The sequence below is a fragment of the Lontra canadensis genome, unplaced genomic scaffold, assembly GCF_010015895.1.
Source record: "Lontra canadensis isolate GAN:19392208 unplaced genomic scaffold, GSC_riverotter_1.0 scaffold24, whole genome shotgun sequence".
In the NCBI taxonomy this organism is placed as follows: domain Eukaryota; kingdom Metazoa; phylum Chordata; class Mammalia; order Carnivora; family Mustelidae; genus Lontra; species Lontra canadensis.
In genome coordinates, this window is record NW_022631018.1 from 17,925,123 (window position 1) to 17,947,468 (window position 22,346).

Genomic DNA, 22,346 nt, shown 5'->3' on the forward strand with positions numbered 1-22,346 from the left:
ACATTTTCTGTCTTATACATGTTTCATACATGACATTTAAAAAACTGACAGCACGAGTTTCCTTTTCTCTACTCCAACTGCAATACCCGGAGATACTTTTTATATTCCATGGTTTTTTTTTTTTTTTCTGTGTAGACAAGAAAGATACAAATCTGCATTTTTGCATATGCACAATTACAGGGTTTTGTTCTTACCCAAATGGGATCTATATAGTTCTGCAATTTGCTTTTCTTAATTTATATGTCATTCACATCCTTCCATGTAAAGACATAATGCATAAAATTTCGTAGCTAAGTAGCTGCCCACACTGTCTGATTCATTGATTGAGCCCATGTGCTTTAAACACCAAACAGACGCCAGGCCTACAGCCAGGCAATTGAGGAGGCAACATTGAATCAAACACAGTCCCAGAGGAGATGAATGAGTAAATGCCTGTGGTCAGGGTGTTCAGGGCAGTGAGGACCTAGCTCACCCAGTTTGGTATTCAGCAGACCTCCCAGCCTGGGAGAGTGTAGAAGTCTGTGTTTTCCTCAAGCACCATGGAAGTGCATGGACAGAATTGTCTTCATCCTATGGTGTGTGTGTGTCTGTGTGTGTGTGTGTGTGTGTGTGTAGACTTTCTTACAGCAGACTTAGGTTCACAGCAAAACTGAGCAGAATATACTGTTTCCAAATACTCCTTGCCCCCAACTGTACAAAGTGCCCCGCCATCCCGGCAGTAGAGAGGTACGTTTGTAACACAGTGTACTTGCCCTTATTAGCCAAGGTCCCTAGTTGACATTGGGGTTCACTCTTAGTGTCGTACGTCCTGTGGGTTTTGAGAAATGTATAATGACACGCATCCATCATTATGGTGCTACACAGAAGAGTTTCGCTGCCTTCGAAGTCCTCCCTGTACTGCCCATTCATCCCCTCCCTACCTCCTAAGGCCCGGCAAGCCCTGATCTTTCTGCTGTCTTCACAGTTTTGCCTTTTCCAGAATGTTATGTAATAGGGATCTACGGTATGTAGCATTTTTGGATTGGCTTCTTTCATTTAGACATATGCATTCAAGTTCCTAAATATCTTCCCATGGCTTGCTAGCTCATTTCTTGTTAGCACTGAATGATACTCCGTTGTCTGGATGTGTTTACTTATCCATTCCCCTGCCGCAGTATATCTTGGTTGTGTCCAAGTTTTGACAATTATGAATAAAGCTGCTGGAAATATCCATGTGGAGATTTTTGTGTGAAAATGAGTTTTCAGTCCTTTGAGTAAATACCAAGGAGTACAATCATTGGGTTATATGGTAAGATTATGTTTAGTTTCGTAAAAAAATCAAACTTCAAAAGTGGCACAGCGCGGTGCTTTTTGAAATGACCTAGTCTCACCCCGAGTGCTCCCTATATGAGGTGTGCCTTCAGAGACTCTAGGAAACTTCCTCGCTTGACCAATGTTTTCTCTCTAACTGAAGACGTCTCTCCCTCTGCCCCTTATGTGTCATCTTCTTGGTTTGAGACTTTGAGCTCTGTCAAAATGCAAACCCCTATATGATTAGTAACATTTTCATTGTCATCTATTAGCTGTACCTTAACGAGGAATAAACATTCTGAAAGTGTTTTGATAAAGCAACATGGAGTGGAGGTTAAAGGGAAGAACAGTGTCCATAACTGGTCCATATCCTTCCTCTCCTAGGAGTGTTTGCTGTATCCGGGGAGAGATCTGTCCAATCTAGTAAGTGGGGAAGGAGCTCACGGTGAAGAGGAGTAGTTCATATCCTTGGGGAGATCACCACCCGGCATGTACGAACAACTTCGATGTAACATGGTAAGTTCTATAATTGCAAAAAAACCATTTATCGTTGATTTTCAAATCATCTGCCTAGCTGTCAGTGAAAGTGTCAAATCATGTGTGGCCAGCTCTGAGGCAGAAAATACGGTTTGTGCTAACAGAGTAATAAAAACACCACAAAAGTTCAGTGGCGGGGCTCCTGGGTGGCTCAGTCAGTTAGGCGTCTGCCTTTGGCTCTAATTGCCATCCCAGGGTCCTGGGATCGAGTCCCACATCGGGCTCCCTGCTCTGTGGAGAGCCTGCTTCTCCCTCTCCCTCTGTCTCTCTCTCTCTCTGTCTCTTGCTAATAAATAAATAAAATCTTAAAAAAAAATAAAAGTTCAATGGTGAGCATGACTGACTCAGCGTGGAGGGTCTGAGAAGTCTTCACACGGGAGGCAAAATATGCCACCATATGCATGACTTTTCCTAGCACAGGGAGAGACCGAGCTTTTAAAGTAGACAGGTCAGTGTGTGCAAAGGTGTCGAAGTGGGAAAGAGTATGGTCTGCTCGGAGAGAGAACAAGTGGTTCAGAGTAGTGGGAGGAAAAGTCTGCTGGTGGAGGGAAAGGGCGTTGGTAGGAGAAAGGATTAATTGTGGCAGCATGTGAAGGACTTTGACGTGGAATTTCACAAGGAAATTGACCTGGTCCAGTAGGCCTGTGCTGTCCAGTAGGAGAGCCACTGACCACATACGGCCCTTGAGTACATGAAATGTGGCTAGAGCAACTGAGGGGCAGAATTTTTAAAATTTATAAATGAAAACGGTCTAAAATAAATGGCAGTAGATTGCATGTTGATTATATTTTAGATATGCTGGTTTAAATTAAAATTAATTTCACTTATTTCATTTTACTTTTAAAAATGAGGGTAGGGGTGCCTGGGTAGCTCAGTGGGTTGAGGCTCTAACTCATGATTTTGGCTCAAGACATGATCTCAGTTATCATGAGATCAAGACCTGAGCCAGGCTCCTTTCTCAGCACAGTGTCTGCTTAGACTTCCTCTCCCTCTCCCTCTAGCCCTCTCCCCTCTCCCCCAACTCTATCTCAAATAAATAAATAAACCTTTTTTTTTTTTTAATGAGGCTACTAGAACCTTTAAAATTACATATTCAGCTCATGTAATATTTATTTTGGACAGGTTGCTATAGACAGTTGGGAACCATTGAGAGTTTTTGAGAGAGAAAAGAACATGATTGAGTTGGGGTTTTATAATTACAAGGGGAGTGAAGGATGGCTTGGTGGGAGAGTTCACCCAAGAGTAAGGTGAATAACCAGTTAGAATACTATTGCTGTAGTTCCCTTAAGAGCCAGTAAGGACCTAAATAAAGTAGTAGCAATGGAAGTGGGGGGCTATATTGAAAATATATTTAGGAAAGGAAGTTAGCCCGGCTTAGTAATGGCTCTAGGGGTGTGTTGTGCAATAAAGAATTTAACTTTTGTTCCTGGTTCCTGGGAGGTAACCTCAAAACCCTGGGAGTCTCCCAAGTGATAGGAGTGTCATTGTTATTCATGGTGGACCCCTCGGACCACACCTGAGTTATGCTAATGAGGTGACTCAGGGTGGGCCCCTAGGTAGTCTCAGGATGGGGGCTGGCCATGCCAGAAAGACCAGTCATTTGAGTGGGGGGTTGGGGCTTTGAGCTAAGTGATACCAGCAGGACCTCCTACCTTGGGGAGAGATGGAGGGGCTAGAGATAGAGGTCAGTCATGTGGCCAGTGATTCAAGCAATCATGCCTGTACAATAAAACCCTAATAAAAACTCTGGACACTGAGGCCTGAGTGACCTTCCACACATGGATGGGCTGGAAGGGTGTTGTGTCCTGAAGACACAGAAATTTCACATTTGGGACCCTCCCAGACCTTGTACTGTGGTCTCTTTGGGGGACTTGTCCTGATCTGTATCCTATATAATAAACCATAATCAGAAGTATAACACTTTCCTGAGTTCGGTGAGTCATTGTAGTGAATTATCAAACCAGAAGGGGTTATGGAAAACCCCTTAATTTTTAGCCAGTTGTGGTTGGCATCTGAAAATGAGAGCAGTCCTGTGGGAGGATGGGCCCTCAGCCTGTGGAAGTTAACCATACTCTGTCCAGCCAGTGTCCGGGTTGCATCGTAGGGTGAAGGAGAAGACGTTGAGGATGGCTCCACAGTTTCTAACTTAAACATGAAGGGAACTCAGTAAGAGATGTGGGTCTGGGTCAGAGCCGGGGAGGACAGACTGAGCCCTATTCCTGTCAACTTTGAGGAATCCCTTGTCTTCAGGGTTGAGATATCTAGGAAGCTACACCATTGGAGTTTGGGAGAGAATCTGGGCCACAGAAGAAGACTCAGGAGTGCCCCATATGCAGGATATTGAAATAGGAATTTTTCTGCCTTCGTGTCCTCTAAAGCCCTTGCTCCTTCCATCTGCTGTCGCCCGGCTAGACAGATCTTCTGTGCCTTTGCCTTTTCTACCAAAACTCCACCCAAGGGACTCCTCTTCACGCTCTTCCCACTCTGGCCCGAGGTGATCCCTAAAACTGTCTTCCCACCCAACTATGGAGCCGATGATCTGGCGAGGGTAGCGAACCAGGTGGCTCGGAGCGCATCCCCACACCCGGCGAGCCGGCCTGCCGTTCACTTCTGCCCTCCCCAATTTCCATCTGATAACCTGCTCCGTGACTCTTGCCCTTTTCACCTTGTCCCCTGGATGGGGAGGGCACAACTTGGAACCTTCGCAAGGTGGTTTGTCTTATCTCTTGTATGTTATATAACATGGTGAGCTAGTTCATTATTTTAAATACTTAAAAGTACTCTCTCCACCCAACATGGGGCTCGAACTCATAACCCTGAAATGAAGAGTCACATGCTCCATCGACTGAGCTAGCCAGGCACCCCCAGAATCTGAATTTTTAACAAGATCACTAGGTGATTCGAATGCACAGTAAAGTTTGAGAAGCACTGCTCAGAGAACTTCGGGTAGTTTCGTGAAACGCTATTATGATGCCAGGGAAATTAAACTTCAATCCCATTGTACACACTGGCTGCTTGGTGAGGACTCTCCCTGTCGTGGTGAGCATTTCCAATGAGCTGCTGGAGAGAAGAGTCTCCCTCTGGCTCAAGCACGTTCTCCCACCTCAGAACTGGAGAAGAATCTCGAGAGAGTGACCTTCGCTCAGCACAATGGTGCGGAGACGGGCTGTGCATTCAGGGTGGCCCTGAGCAAAGTGAACCCAGTTTCTTGATGCTTTGATTTCTTGGAATGGAGTTTGGGGAAGAAATGTGGTCCATGAGCAGCAAGACCCACCCATCACTACCTGAACATCAGGACCGTTTTAGAGCCCAGTGCATTCCTTCTTTTAATAGCTTAAGAAAACACCTTTGTCTGGATTCAGAATTCAGATTTTCTTTCTTTGGGTTTCAGCTCTTAATGGTTTTGCCTGGGATTTCGATGTGTACCTTTTGAATTAAGTGCCTTCAGATTTGGGTGTTAATGGTTTGGTTTGCTACTTGGAGCTGTAATTATCCCATGACTCTGGGGAACCAGGAGCTCATGGAAAGTGCACTGATTAAGAAGTGTGGGTTATAGTTCCTTGCTGTGCCCCATATTAATTTCCTGGGGCTACACTAATAATACCTCACCACAATTTGAAGACTTAAAGCAACAGAAATTTGTTCTCCTACAGTTCCAGAGGATAGAATTGGGAAATCAGTCTGTCTGCAGGATGTGCTCCCTCTGAAAGTTCTAGAGAAGAACACTTCCTTGACTCTTCCATATCTGGTGGCCCTCGCTGTTCCTTGGCTTTAGGCTATGGAACTCCTGTCTCTGCCTCTTGTCTTCAGGTGGCCTCCTCTGTCTCTCTGTGTCTTCTCTTCTATCTCTTATAAGGATATTTGTCATTGGATTTGGGTCCATCAGAGTCCAGGATGATCTCTTCTTGAGATCTTTAACTTCATCAGGGCTTCAAAGATTTTTTTTTTCCCCAAATAGAGTTACATTCACAGATTCTTGTGGTTAGGACATAGACAGATTCTGGAAGAGCCTTCCGTCAATTCACTACAGACCCTAGCAAGCTGTGTGGCTCTGGACAGGACCGCTAAGGCTCAGGTGTCCCATCTATGAGATCTCTTTAACTGGAGTGCTGATATTTGGTGACTCCCAGAGTCGTTTACTTGAGAGCTCTGTCCCCGGGCAGAATAGGACAAATGACGAAAACACTCTCGAGTACTTCTATTTTTTAAAGTTATCTTTTAAAATCTTTTAATCCTATGGTTTTCTGTTTTTACATTGATTAATTAAGCAAATATTTGACTGGGGCACAATTCTCAGCAAGGTGTTGGAATGCAGTGATGAACAAAATAGTGAGATTCCTGCCCTCACAGAGCTTGCATTCCATTAAGCTCATATTTTATGCTACTGGAGAAGTGAGGCGATAAAGAAGTAACACATTCTCAAGCTAATGAGATAGCACCACGTGCCATAAAGGAAATAGGGTGAGGGAGAGAGGTACCATACAGGCTGACCAGGAGGTCTGGTCTCTGGCTTGGGGAAGATCATAGTCTTCCATTGTTCTGTGCTGCTGAGAACCACCCCTCCCCCCCCCGACCCCGCCCGAGTGCTGTGTCTGTTCTGGGCACTGCATGTGGTCCAAGTCAAACAGGTCCATTAAAGACCGTCTTGCACTACGCCATGTGTAAAAGAAATCCAAACATGGCTCCAAATCACTTTAAAAATAATAAGCACTGGGTGTTATATTCAACTGATCGATCATTGAACTCTACTTCGGAAGCCAACAATACACTGTATGTCAACTAATTGAACGTAAATTAAGTTCAATTTAATTTAAAAATTGTCAGGAAAAAAAATGTAGATCTTCACTCTAGGTTTTCTGGAAGTCACAATACAGATGTTTAGATGAAAAATTCGCAGGAAGAAAAATTCTCAAACATTCTCATGTGTTGCAGCCAGCCTCAGCTTCTCCTCTCTCTGTTGCTGTCCTTTCATACCCTCCACCCCAGGGCTGCCTCACGAAGACCCCTTCAAAAAGCCTGACCTGTCCATGTCTGCCCCTTTCCCACTGCCCGCTGGTGAGCGTGTTTCCCTCTGATTTCTCCTCCCGCAACAAGTACCCTGCTCGGTACAAACGGAGCCTCTCATCCCACTGCGCACCCCTTAAGATGGCCACGGAGAGAAAACGCATGAGATATTTACAGGGACTCGGTAGGCTGGTCCCAACATTCCCTCACATTTATTTCATTCTTACTATGTGCCATGGCCTGTGCTACTCTGTGAAGCAGGTAATGTTCTTATCCTCATTTCCAAAAATGGGGAAACCAAGGCTCAAAAAGGCCCTAGACCCTGTCTAAATTCACAGAGCTGTAAAGCGGCAAAGAGAGGATTTGCATGGAAGAAGCGTGACTGGGGGCCCCAGTGAACTCACTGGGACTGGTGAGGCCATCAGCACCGCGGGGGAAAAGCAGGCGGAAGGACAGGGCCTTGGCTTTGGGAGCCATACGGGTAAAGCTAAGTGACCGGTACTGTGTGTTCCAACTCCCAGTTTATTCCTGAGGTTAAATATAGAAGTTGCTTGTTTTCTATTTCCCTTCCTTCTTTGTTCAACTGTCAACTCTCATTTTTAGAATTCAATATGCCAACGTCTTCCTGAATAAATACAAAATGAGAGGTGGCGATACCTACAGGAGACTCAGCATCAGCACTGAAGCTCTGGGAGCTTCATAGCTTCGCCGGGTTCCTTTGGCGACTTCCATCCCTAGCAGTTGGAGCTGACGGCTTGGGGAGCACTGTGGGGCTAAAGAGGGTTCAGACTGTGTGTCCGATGCACACTAACTGGGGGGAGGGGGTGCCCAAAGGCTTCATGTCCCCTGAGTTTGTTAGGTTCTTGGCAGAAGTACCTATGATAGGGAATAAATCCTGCTCTCTTCCTCTTGGGGAGAAACAGCTGACCCCAACCCATATCAATAGGGCAGTCATTGGTGCCCCGGGATTAGCACAAAGTTTAACTAAGACCTACTCCTGACGGTCCCTTTCCATAGTGAACTGGGAACAGCTTTCGGACAAGGTTCTTATTCGTAGAATGATGACCAAGAAAGCAGCCCACCCAGGTTGGGCCTCCCTGGAGAGCCGGTGCAGCTTATAACACTGCCTTACTCTTGCCGGTTCTCTCCCAACACCCCTGGCATTCTGGACTCAGGCTCCTTTTGACCTCTATGGCACAATCCCCATTTGTTTTTTATAGTCAAGGCCTGGTATCTGGAAACATTACAGGCCTGACTTACAAAAGAAAGACAGTTTTAGAATCCTTTGTGATCATTCTCCAGACCAAAAGACTGGCTTCCTATGACCCAGAAACCAGGGCCAAAAGGGTTTTTCTTTCGCTGCCTTCTGCCCGGCTCCCCTACAGGGCAACACGGACCCAATCCTTCCCAGACACCGCATTTGCATCACTATAATAAAGTCACTGATCCTCGTGTGACATCATTCACACAGCAGTGTTGTCCTTTGGGTCCTTTTGATATTAGAAGGGGATTTTCCTCTTGGTGCCAGAAAGACTTCAGCTCTAGTCTTCTTTCTTCTCATGGATGCAAAGACCTCTTCTCCCTTAGGCTAAGGCTGCACAGCCTCTTTCCCCCACTTCACAGATCGGGAAAAGCAGAAGTGCACGAGCCTAACCTCCTGTCCTTCCCAAGAGAACTTGATCCCTGCCCTCCCCTCACCGTGTCATCCACTACCCACCCCCCCGGGCAGCAGGCATGACTCAGAGGACAGTGACTCCAACTCTTGCACTTGCTCATTCGAGCCATTCAGAGCATGGCAGACCTAAGATGACAATTCAGGCCAGCAGAAAGGGCTTGTATTAAATCCTAGAAGGAATGGCTGCTTCTCTTAATTTCCCCTGGGGTGTGAGCAGAAAAATGCATTGTGGTTGCTGACCACAGAAGGAATCAGCTTTAGGATGAAGCTTCAACTTGGATGGCAAAGAGCAGAGTTAGAAAGAGATCATCAAGGGGCGCCTGGGAGGCTCAGTGGGTTAAAGCCTCTGCCTTCAGCTCAGGTCATGATCTCAGGGTCCTGGGATCGAGCCCCACATCGGGCTCTCTGCTCAGCGGGGAGCCTGCTTCCACCCTCCCTCCCCGGCTGCCTCTCTGCCTACTTGTGATCTCTCTCTGTCAAATAAATAAATTTTTTTTTTTTTTAAGAAAGAGACCATCAATAACATAAATTTCCACCACGGAAACAGCCAGTTGTGGTGACCTGTTCTACATTCCGTTGACTAGTGAACGTGCATTTTTACCAGTGTGTGTCAAGATTTCTGGTTTTGTTGTTGTTGTTCTGTTGTTTGGGTTATGGGTTTGTTGGTTTGTTTCCTTGTGAAAAGGTCTTACTCTGCCCTGTACTTCGGTCTTGTCCCACCTCAGGAAGTCTGTCACTGTCTCAAATCAGTTATTCAAGTCAGAGCCCCGGGAATCAGATCTGTTTTTACTTCTCCTGCATCATCTCCAGAACTTAGTCGTCAGAAAGCCTATTAATTCTAACCTCCAACGTATCTTCATCCTCCACTCTGTACCTCCGTCTCCAGTGCCAACATCTTATTCCGTTGTCTCTCACGTAAAATCTGCTGTAGGCTTCTACCCGGTTTCCCTTCTCACTGGCTGGCCTTCCTATGATCCGTCATCCAGGCAGAACTCAGAATGATCTTCTTCTTAAAGCATAGGTCATGTTATTCATCTGAAAACTTTCTAGTGCTTTCTCTTTACAAAAAATCCAAGTATCTCATAATTATAGGAACGACGATGCCAGTCTAATAAAAATCTCAAATAAAAGTTCATTTCTCTTTCACACAACAGACAATCCTGCCCCGTGAGGCTGTTTGGAGACCCAGTTCCCTTCCATCTTCTCACTGCCCCTTCCACAGGCTCGCATTCTGTCTTCATTCGCAAGGTCGGTCCCTCAAGGGACGGGGAAAGAGAGGAAGTCAAAGACGAGCACTTTCCCTTCAACCAAGTGAGGTGGGTGTCGTGCCCATCGCCTCTGTTCGTATTCCACGGGCAATGACTTTGGTGGTATGGCCACACCTCACCACAGAGAAGTCTGGGAAGCTTCGTGTCTGGCTAAGTGCTCCCGTAAAACTCTTTTGCCAAGGAAGAAAAGGGAGAAGATGTGGGGAGGGTGACCAGCCGTGCGCTGTACTTGGTGTGGCCTTCGAGGCTTAGATGGCTTGGCCCCTGCAGCTCCGGAAACAGCCCTCCTACCTCTCTGCTAGTTCACGAGGATGAGCTGCGGTGGCTTCCTCTCTGCTCCTCAAACATCCTGCACTCATGCCTGCCTTAAGCCCTTTGTACTCGCTCACTCGCTCTCCCTCAGCCTGGAACCCTCGGCGATCCTCGCAGCTGGGCTCCTTCCGAATCCCCAGGTAGCCGTGGGGAGTCTCTTCCTCCGACAGACCCTTCTTCTCTAACGGCCCTTCCAGAACCGTCCCACCTCTTCGCCGTCAGTGGCTCTAACTCTGCTGCGTTTTCTTCACAATGCGTGAGATCATTTACTTGTTTTCATATTGGCTGTCTCCCTCCCTGGACTTCTCACTGGAGTTCCGTGAAGTTAGGGGCTTTGTTTCTCTTGTTCTTGTTTACTGAGGTTACAACCTCAGTGCCAAGAATACTGCAGAGACATGGTAGGTGCCCAAATAATCCTTTTAAAAGTAACTCGAGGGGTGCCTGCGTGGCTCAGTCGGTGAAGTGTCTGCCTTTGGCTTAGGTCGTGGTCCCAGGGTCCCACATTGGGCTCCCCACTCAGCAGAGAGACTGGTTCTCCCTCCCGCTCTGCCCCTCCCTCCCCCCACCAGTAGTGCTCTACCAAACGCTCTTTCTCACTCTCTCAGATAAGTGAATAAGATCTTTTTTAAAAAAGTAGATTGAATGAAAAGATTCTAAGCAATATATCCCCATCTCATCTCTGTGCAATTATCTTTCAGATCAACACTTAAGACTTTGCGTTTTTCCCTTCTAATTTTATTTTGTCAGATTTGGCCCACTTGCCTGAATCTCTAGATCCCTCTTGGGATTTGATTCTGGACCTGCCCACTCCCTGGCCTAGGATCAGGACCTGCGGGTCCTCCCAGCCTCGCATGCAAGTTGCTGTCGGCCTCTCGCGCTGTGTCAATGGGCACCCACCATTCCCAGGGTCTTTGTGTTTCCTTTTCATTTGATCTCCCACTTGAATATGTGTCCCCATAGTCTCTACGCTGGTTTACAAGCAGGAATTGTGTGTCTTGAGGGGTGATGAACCAGGATTCAGGAGATGGGGGAGCCAGCCCCGGTGCCGCTTTGCCAGAGTCATTCCCCTTCTTGGGGTCTTCAGTTTTGCATATGTAAAATAGAGGGGGAAATGCCTTCTCTGCTTGCCTCACAGAACTGTTACAAGGATCAGATAACAGCATATATAAACATGCCAAGGAATGGTCCCAGATTCTACTGAAGTAGAAGGTAGTACTCCAGGACACCAGGCCAGATGACAGGAGTCAGGGAGACACTGTGCAATGAGGGAAACGGTTGGGGAGCCTGTGTCCAAAATCACCAGCTCCCCCCACCTTATTTCTGTACACAGTAGGGTGTCTTGGCCTTTTTCCGCCAGTCTTCGTGTCAAGCATAGAGACATCCCCTCAGAGAGGACATCAAAAAAATCCCTTTGGGCAAGACGACGAAAGAATGGCCTTGATAAAAAGGGAGCCAGTGTACCCCGGGGCCTTATCACTGCACATGTTGAAATTTCTCCAAAATTGCCAAAGAGGATTGCACTCCGAACTACAACAACAACAAATCCTTAGAATCTTCTTTTCATATGTTCCTCAAGAGCTCAAATAAATGACGGTTATACCCCGAATCTGTGTGTGTTTAACTCTCCAAATCCTCAAGCCCATCCTGACCATCATCCTTTGCGCTCTTCCCTCCGGCACTCTGATCCTTCCCTGTGAACCAGTGAAGCCAGACCTGGGTGCCCTGCATTCTTCCCTCACCGTTGTCTTGTCGGATACTGGAAATTGCAGGCACTGAGCTGGCTGTTGACAAATGGGTGCACATTGCGAGAGAAGGAGGCTGAAGCGTGTTCATAACACTGGTGTTTCCTACCTATTACATTGATCTGTTGCCTTTTAGACGAAAAGAAACTGAGGCCCAGACACAGCGGCGAGGAAGGGAACGGACAGCGGGACTACAGCAGGCACAGAGTTTGAGAGTATTTTTAGTTATGCTTCATCCTCCCCATGACCGGGAATGGATGTCCTCCAAGCCCCCCAGTTGTCTAATCCTCATGTCTCTATTTTGTAGACGTAGCTTCTACTCTTGTGTGGTTCTCTTGAGCTTGGGCATAGTAATCCCTAGTCTAGCCATTGGTGAAAACTCCGAGAATAGCTCACCCATGGGCCGGTTGCCTCCTTCGTGTCTCACCTGCGGCCTCTTCAGTAACATCCGGGGATAGGAATCCTCAGCTGAACTGAGCGCTGAGGTTAGCGGCCAGCACAGGCACCTCGGGTGTCCCTATACTCCAAATCTTCGGCCTCTCACCCATGGCTTAGTAGTGAAAACAGTCCCCATCTCCTGCCCTCCAACCCCTCTAGCTTGTATGTCATTGTGAAAGAGAGCAGGGTTTTTTGTTTTGTTTTGCTTTGTTTTTTGTTTGTTTGTTTTGTAAATCTCTTCTAGAAGTTTTCCAAGCTCTGCGTTAGCATACAGCAAAGACAAAAGCCCTAAAGTGACTGAGATCATTTGTCCAGGCTGAGAGGTGACCTGGATGTGTAAGGGTCTGGGCACATCAGCCACATGGCAGTGACGGGCCTCTAGCCCTCCCGAGCTCAGAGCTTTCAGAGCGTCAGAAATGGTCCTGCTCTGGTTTAGCGGAGCGAACACGGGGCGGCCTACAAGGTGCCGGACGCCACAGTGATCTGAAGGACACGGACAGGTGCAAAGCACTCGCACTGCTGTGGGCGGACAGACGCAAAACGAGGCCATAGTGCAGTGACAGGGTGAACAATGCTGGCGAGGATGAAACGAGCGCTCTTAGCTCAGCGTGGTGAGAGCAGGGCTTCCTGGAGGACCGGACACCCACACTGAACCCTAAAGCGTGCATACGCGAATGCACAGAGAGAAGAAGGCATTCTGTCATACAGGCTCAGAGGTGCAAAACCACATGGTGTATTCAGATGCGACCAACGGTTCTGCATCCGCAGAAACAGAAACCGGCCCTCGAGCTGTAGCGGCAGGAAGGGCGGGGGTGGGGGTGCAGATCGCAGAGAACCTTGTGTAGGTTCTCAGGCACTTGGTTTTGTGTCCCAAAGACCATGGGGAGCCAGAAACGTTTTCAGCAGGGAGGGGCAGGGTCAGATTTTATTAGTCTTGCCACGCATCTTAATTTTGAATGAACTCTTTGTTATTTGAGTTTTCTGCTTAGGAAACATTCGCACATACGGAATTTCGTAACTGAGGGTCATTACCAAGATGTGATGTGGCTTTTGTGCTTGCCGTCTTGAATGAACTGTGTGCTGCTAGTCTGGGGGTTTTTTCTTGCTTTGTTTTGTTCTGTTGTGCCTGGATCCAGGGGCCCAGGAACACATCTGTTCGTGGCACACCGCCCGGGGCCCCGTTCTTCGTGTGCCAGGCCGCTTCTACTTCAAGGATGAGATGAGTAGCTTCCTTTTACACCGTACAGTTCTTACACTGAGGGTCTTTAGATAGATTTTTTTTTTTCCTTTCTCAAACTGTGAAGAGTATTGGGCAGCTTTATAAAAAATGCTGGTCTCCTAAAGTCAAGAATTTAAAACATTTTACTTAGTCCTGAATTTCTCTGGGAGATAAAAATGTGCTGATAATTTTCTTGGAATGAGAGACATGCTTGCTGTGATAAAAAGAGTTGTTTGCTAATTCTTGAAGTGTTTTCTCTCTGAAGCTCTGAAAGTGGACACAAAAGCCCTCAAATGGCTGGAGAAGAAGTTTCCTTTTCAAAATTCCCCATGAACAGTTCTGAGTGACCAGGGTTTGGATCCTTATGAAAATCCACCTTCATTTAATAGAGTTATTTAAATCTGAAGAGTCTTGGGAAAATGAGGACTCCTCAGGTGCTCATGAGAAAAACTTGTACACGGTGCTCACTTCTCTTGAGAGAAGAACTCTTAATAAATCGATTTTTCTCCTCCAGAATCTGCTGAGACACATCTGTCCAGAAGCACTTTAAAAGATGCTCAACATCACTTGGCATCAGGTAAATTCAAATGAAAACCACAGTGAGATATCAAATCATACCAGTCAGAATGTCTAGTATCAAAAACACAAGAAATAACAAGTGCTGGTGAGGATGCGGAGGAAACGGAGCCCTCCTACCCTGCTGGTGGGAATGCAGGCTGCTGCAGCCACTGGAAAACAGCATGGAGGTTCCTCAAAAAGGTGAAAATAGAGCTACCCCAGGACCTAGCAACCGTACTACTGGGCATTTATCCCAAAGATAGAAATAGAGACTCTAAGGGGCACCTGTACCCCAATGTTTGTAGCAGCAGTGTCCACAGTAGCCAAACCATGGAAAGAGCCCAGATATCCATACAGCCATCAAAAGATGGTTGGAGAAAGAAGATGTGAGATGTGTGTGTGTGTGTGTGTGTGTGTGTGTATACACAGATATAGATAAAATAGAATATTACTCAGCTATCCAAAAGAATGAAATCTTGCCATTTGTAATGACGTGGATGGAACTAGAGGGCATTATGCTAAGCAAAATAAGTCAATCAGAAAAAGACAAATATGTGATTTCACTCATCTGTGGAATTTAAGAAACCAAACAGATGACCATAAAGGAAGGAAAGGAAAAGTAAAATAAGATGAAAAATGAGAGGGAGGTAAACCATAAGAAATTCTTAGGGAACAAACTGAGGGTTGCTGGAGGGGGAGGTGGGTGGCGGGGGATAGGGTGATTGGGGGATGGGCATTAAGGGGGACACTTGATGTGATGGGCACTGGGTTTTATATACAATTGATGAATCACTAAATTCTACCCCTGAAACTAACAATACACTGTATATTAACTAAATTTAATTTAAGTGAAAGAAAAGAATCTTTTTTGTTTTATTAGTGGATACCTGTTGTTGTTACTGTGTTTTGCCTGCACAACATTGCATATCCCACTCCTATAAGTAGCCCCCTCTCTCCTTTGGAGAAATGTTCTCCCACTCTCTAGTCCTTCAAAGAATCTCACCTTCCTGGTCATAAGTGGACCTGCCATCTTCCTGGCCACAATGATTCGGTCAAAGATGGGCACATGACTCCCTGTGGGTCAGTCACAGCCTTTCCTCATTGTTCTCATGAGTAAGGCCTTTCACCTCTCTTGTCACATAAGCAGGAAAATTGTGACTCCTGGACTGCTAGTGTCTTTATTCCTGCCTTGTCGAGACAGTCTGTCCTCGCCGGGAGAAAAATATATATGTCAAAAATAAGTAGATGTAAGTGATGGACATAGAGAGACTCTGACCACATTAAACCCATATTTTCCCTCAGTTTCTAGAGCTCTTCTTCCAACTTATGAGCTACCCCAGGATCTTTCTAATAAACTACCTTCACCCCCTCTTTTTTTTTTTCCACCTAGTCTGAGTTAGCTTTCTGTCATTTGCAACCAAAAGATTTTTGACTAATATCCGTGCCAAAGGAAAAACTTCAGCTGGGACTTCATGTCTCTCTGTCATGAAGGAATGAGAAAAGCCAGTTTCCGGGACCATAGCAGCAACACCAAGAGGCTCTGGGGGAGGAGGGGATGCTAGTAGATCTATTATAAATAAATTCCACAGAGTTAAAAAAAGATCTTTTATAAGAACCGTGGTAAACAGAAGTCAGCATATCTATCTTTCTGGCTTTGTTCTGCTGGAGACTAATCATCTCCAGAAAAAAACAAAATGAGCCAGGAAGAATGCATTGTTGCTGGGCGGTTGGGCAAGATATGTAAACAAAATATAAGAACACACCTCCTGAGAGCAAGGGTTGTATTTAAAAATTGTTGTAATACAAGAGACTATAGAGTTTTCTCTGTTTGTTTGTTTGTTTGTTTGTGTTTTTGTTTTGTCTTATTTTGCTTTGTTTTAAAGAGAAGGTGGGGAGGGAAGAGGAGAAGGGGAAAGAGAGAGAGAGAGATTGATTAATCTTTTTACCATCAAAGGCCAGGGAATGGACTGTTTGGTTGCACATTTCAGTGACATAATATTTGCTCAATAATGAGAAAATGACTTCACTGTATCTCTGTAGTATCAGAGTCTGACCTGACTTCAAGAGAGACTTGTAACTCAGTGGTGGTCAGAAGCACACTTTAACATAGCTTTAAATCAAAGAAGGCATGTGCCTCATTCTCACTTGGTCCCAAAGAAGAAGCCTGAGATTTTCCCCACATGGTCTGCACAGAAGTCTGCCCTAAAAATGTGATAGGACAAGGTCTACACTTGAAAAACATACAGGAACACTCAGCACTTCTAAATAAAGATCTCCTAATGCACTTCAATTTGATTTGCCAAAAGTGAATTCATACATGGCTTTTTAAGAAGACACCTCATGAACAATGCGAGGAACACCTCTATCCAATACCTTGAGTCCTGGAAATTTGGTACCAGAGGTACCCCCTTGGATGTGGGCCACGAGATGGCGTGTCAGGCCAACACACTGCCCTTCTCAGGAGCAGGCCTGCTAGCCCTGGCTTTACCTCCTGCCATGTTTTGTGAGTCATCTCAGACCACCTGACAAGCTTTCAGGAAATGCTTAAAACCAAATTCAGCAGAAAAACTTTCTCTTAAATGGTGTGATAAGTATTATTAGGATGTTTCTGTCAAGATTTCTCAGAAGCTTTCCGAAACCTAGTTAAGCCTAGTTCTTTATTTCATGAATTTTGATTTCATGAATTGATTTTGTATATAAAAATATGACTTCTACATTAGACAAATGGGAATCGATAGGGTGCAAACATAAGATAACATTTTCCCCCCACAAGTGCCTAATTCTAATCCATCCTATAGGTTTCATCCTTCTCTGCTTTTTGAATAAAATCTGGATCCATAATTTCTTTGGTCATTCGACTAAATATATGGACTTCTGTTCACTTTTCACCTTCAAATAGTCTTATTTCTAGAATTAAAATATGATTCTTTTATAATGATCAAAATATGAACAATAAGGGTGCCTGGGTGGCTCAGTGGGTTAAAGCCTCTGCCTTTGGCTCAGGTCGTGATCCCAGGGCCCTGGGATCGAGCCCTGCATCTGGCTCTCTGCTCAGCGGGGAGCCTGCTTCTTCCTCTCTCTCTCTGCCTGCCTCTCCACCTACTTATGATCTCTCTCTCTGTGTCAAATAAGTAAATAAAATCTTTAAAAAAATATGAACAATATGTAAAGTTAAATCTTCTTGTTATCTTTTATCTTAGGCTCATTCTAGTCTGGAAGCTTGCATCAGAGAGAAATGCATGTACCTCTTGGATTTATCCCACTTAGCACTTCCATTCCCTCTTCACTCAATTACTCATTTCTCTTGGGCTTTCCAGAGTTACTGTGTATTTGTGGAGTCATTATGGAGAGACGGAGGACAGGTAAGGAGCAACAAAGGTCTTTCTTGACTGGCATCAGTGCAATGTGGCATTCTACCAAACATGAATCCATAAAAAAACCAACTACAAAACATATAAGGAAATAAGAAACCATGAGTGAGAGTTAGCAAAAGTAACAAACTTCCAAAACCTCTGAAGACTGCACATAGAATTACTGGGTATAAAGTATAAAATTAGTACACTTAAGGTAGTCAAGAAAATAAGAAGGAATTATCTATAAGAATAAGGAGCAGCACAGTATCAACAATGACCATGCAAATCTGAAAAAGAACTAAACTGAGCTTTTAGAAATGAAAAAATTATTAATTAAAATTAAAACTTGAAGAAGGAGATTAGAGCCAATTGAAGAGAAAAATAGTGACCTGGAAGATAAACTTGAAGAAATTACCCAGAATACAGTACAAAAAGACAAAGAGATGAAAAATACAAAAGATAGCTTAAGCAGTATGGAGGATGGAATGGAAAGGCCTAACATATATTTAATTGGAATTCTCAAAAGAAAGCTTAGAGAGGAGACATATTTGACATATTAATAACTAAGAGTTTTCCATTGTTAATGGAAAATCCAATCCATAGGTTCGGGAAGCACAACAAGTTCCAATCTGAATAAGTAGAAAAGAAATCCACACCATGTTAATTAAACCAAAGAACACTAGAGACAAAAAGAAAATCTTAAAAACAGCCAGAGAGACAAGACAGATTACTTACAAAGGAAGGATAATTAGATTGATAACGGACTTACAAGCAACAATAAAAGTCAGAAGAGAACACACTAATATCTTCAGTGTGCCAAGGGAAAATTGGTTTAAAATGGTTGACCCATTTAAAATTGTCTACTCAGGGCGCCTGGGTGGCTCAGTGGGTTAAGCCTCTGCCTTCGGCTCAGGTCATGATCTCAGGGTCCTGGGATCAAGTCCCCCATCGGGCTCTCTGCTCAGCAGGGAGCCTGCTTCCCTTCCTCTCTCTCTGCCAGGCTCTCTGTCTAGTTGTGATCTCTGTGAAATAAATAAATAAAATCTTAAAAAATAAATAAAATTGTCTACTCAGTCAAATTATCTTTCAAAAACAAGAATGATGTAAAGACTGTTTTAGATAAACAAAAATGGATAGAGTATCCTACCAAGAAACACACTAGAGAAAACTTCCTTCAGGAAGAGGGGAAAAGATGTCAAAAGATGACCTGAAATGCAGAAAGAAGAGATGTGTAGGAAAAACAGGTAGGTGATTCTAAACACTTTATAAATTGATATTTTATTTTTCTAAGCACAGTATTTTATAAAGCTGAAAAAGCAAGATAAAATTAAAACAAGGGACGAAATAGCAGCAAGTCAAAGGGAAGTAATCAGAGTTATACTGTTTTGGAGTCTATCTTTAAGTTAAATCTACACATGAACATTTTTAAGTTCACTACTAAGAGAACTGAGTCCAGATGTTTCAAGCAAGTGGACAGGCTTTGTATTCCAGTTGGACTCTAAAATATAAGATTCCCTTGATAGGGCCTGGCTAGTAAGAAAGGAGTACATCCCTGAAGTACTTATCTCTTCTTTTGCTAACAAAGGTTTTAAGTGGCCTTCTCTGAATTATGATGCTGTAGAATTTTTCAGATCTCTTCGGAACTTAAAATATCCTCCCACAGCTTTCTTCCCTCCTTTCCCGAAGTGCTGTTTCTAGCAAGCAAATACTTGTGCCCTTCTTGGAATGAGCTAGGTCCCATCACATTGTCCACCACCCTTCCTACTCCTCATGTTCTCCGAATGTTACTGTGTGGAAAGTAGTGAGTGTGGCAACAGAAACCCAGCCAGGCCGCAGCTTATGAAAGTCTGTGAAAACTACTTAGGGTCTCCTGCAATCCCACGGTATTTAACTCTCTGTTACAGTACTTAAAACAACCAGAGGCAGTCCTGTGTGATTTTTTTTTCCCGCTGAGGTCATTTAATATCAGATCACGATTAAACATCGCCATGTTAATTATGAGTTCTTGATAACAAATGTAGGTGAAATACTTTATTTAGATTACAACATGACAAGCAAATTCACTTTATCTGACACTGAAAAAAAAATCATGGGCAAGAGTGATACAACATTTTAGTTTTGATGCCACAGACAAGGCACAAGTAACTGGGCAGGTGACTCTCGTGACACAGATTTCTGACCCCTTTGTTGCTCCTTCTGTTCCCCTCTTGTGTGTTCCCAAAGGGAAGGTTCTCACTGGAGAGTGTCTAATCCCTACATGCACTGAAGGTGCCAGATGGTTCACTTCGTAGCAGGTTACCCTGAACCCCGGCATCCCGAGTCTAGATGAGTTTGTAGTTTGGCTCAGAAATGCTTCCTCAGAAAGGGAACTGAAGCAGCTTGTTGTCAAAGCCTTTTCCCCTCGCAGCACAGCTAGTGAAAAAGAAACCATCCTTGAGGGGGGCTGGCTCCCACGCAGAGCTCCGTTGGAGTGGTGCTAGGCTGGCCAAGTTCACCGCCTGGAGGCGCTGGTGGGCGTGTGACTGAGCTTAGGGTCCAGGGCTGTCTGCTCCAGGGGCGGATCAGCGGGGTACCAGTCCCGTGGGTGTGGCAGCAGTCGTGGGGGAAGAACCCTAGACAGGCAGAGGGCCTGGCTGTACAACTTTAAAGACCTTTGGACTATCGGCAAATCGCTCAGCTTTTCTCGATGAGGAGGCCACAGCATCCCCCTTGCCGCGGTCGCAGGAGGGTGTTAGGATCAAAGGATATAATGCCTGTGGAAGTGCTCTGTAAACAGTAATGCACCATGAAAACAACACAAATGCTGTCCATATTGAACTTATCGCCCTCAGGCAGGGCCAGAACTCAGGATGCTGCTTTAAGCAGCTCAACATTGTCTGTTCCACTCTGATGGTAAATGCCTCTCCTGTCAGCTCCGCGGACCAGCCTCCCGGGTGACGAGGAGGTAGGACCCTAGCAGGAAAAAAACAGGCACTTTTTTCCTCCGGGACTTTAAGTACCTGAGGCCCTATTTTGGTGAATTTGGGTCTCCACATCCTATAAATCAAATTTTGAACTCTAGCGAGATTTTGGCAGTATCTAAATCTGATGTTGGAAGGAGGGTATATGATGTAGATTTTCTTATTCCTGCCCGCCCCGCTTGGGTCGTTAAGGTGGAGGTGGGAGTCGACCAGCCAGGCTGATCAACTTCAAAATATTTTTGAACACTTCAAAAAATGATTTGCCATTTCCCCAGTGGTCTCTTTTCTTTCTACTCATGATCTAAGTTTTGCTCAGAATGACATCAAGGAAATGAGAAAATTACCTGTAATTCCTGTTGTCAGATCTGAGATTGTCACAATAGATCATTATTCTAGGATTAGAAACATCTAGAACTGGCTCCTGGGGGGTATTTCCAGTCTTCCTTTCTCTCTGCCTCACAGTTCTCCTACCTCTGGACCCTGGTGAGCCAGTCACTACCGTGGTAGCCAGACTGCTGGGCGCTGCACCACTGCTAGCCCCGGGGGAGTAAGAGAACCTCTGCGGACATCCCCCGAGCCCCCGGAAGCCTGAGGACCAGCTGCTCGGGGCACACCACAGGTATGACCCATCTAGTGCTGCATTCCCCAAATGCATCTGATCACAGGGCTCTTCTGAAATATTTTTTAAAAGAACCCATATTCACTCCAGACCCACCTAATCAATCTCCAGGGTGGGTGGGGCCCAGCAGTATTATTTTTAACAGCAATCGCGGAATTTGTATGGTTAGGAAATTTGGGGAAACACTGGTCCAGCAGAAGAGATCTATAGGCTTGGAATCCAAAGGCCTAATTAGATTTGCAACTTCACTAATGGCAATGCTGGTTTATTTCTCCATCTATAAAGAGAAGGGATGGATCAACAATATCTAATACGTCAGCCTCCGAAGGTCATCAAGTAACCTAGTCAGGTCACCTGTGTGCTGTCTTTCAGAGTATTTAGAAATACTTACAGACAGGGCTAGGTGTTTTCCGCATGGACTGCCTCGGGCTAGAGGGGCAGGGCCCCCAGGTGCCCAGTGAGGATGATGTGAAGGGAGACGAGAGGCCCGTTATCTCTGCCAGACTTTCTCTGCGTTGGGGAGGGTCGCCAGCAGCACTCGCAGCGGCAGAACTGAGCCCCCGGAAAAGCAGATGCCGAGTTCCCCGGGAGCGAGCCTGGGAGGATCGGCTGACACGTACCCTCAGGTCCGGGGAAAACGTCCCCAGCTTCCTAGTGAACCTATGCATGGCCTAAAGGAAGCTGTTCTAGGGGACACCTCTTGCCACCTGCGTCCACACCCCCTTCTCCAACACATCCCTGACTCAGCTGTGACTCACAGGCACACAGCAGCTCCGGCATCATCCCTCCGGGCCCTCTGCCTCGTACTGCTCCCCATCCTAATCCATCTCTTCCAGTCAGATCTTTTTTTAAGACTGGCTTTTCAGAACATTGAGCTTATCTTTAAACACAATGGATAGACAAACACACACAACATTTAAATATCAAAATATACCCATTTAAATTTAAAAACTTTAATTCTCTGGGTTTGTTGTTATCCATAGCAATATTTCACATTATGTGCATAAAATCTCCTACTTCTTTCTTGGGCATGTCTTATTTCCGCTATTCAACTGCAGGGTCCCAATGGACAGAGATCGCGTCTTATGCAAGACATTCTGTACCCCCAGTAAAAGCTAGGAAGGAAGGTAATATTTATAAGCCCTTCCTCTGTGGGAAACACTATTCAGGGAAGAAAATAAAGGACCCACTGGGAAAAGCCGGGGTGCCGAGGATGGCCAGCTTTGCCTTTACTTGCCCAGCCAGTTCTTGTCTCTATCCTCATACCCAGGAACAATAGTGCGCGCTCACTCTCTCTCTCTATCTCTCTGCAAGTTTCAGGGATTTATGCAGCCCTACAGGGGACAACCTGGTCCGATCTCCCCAGGTTAT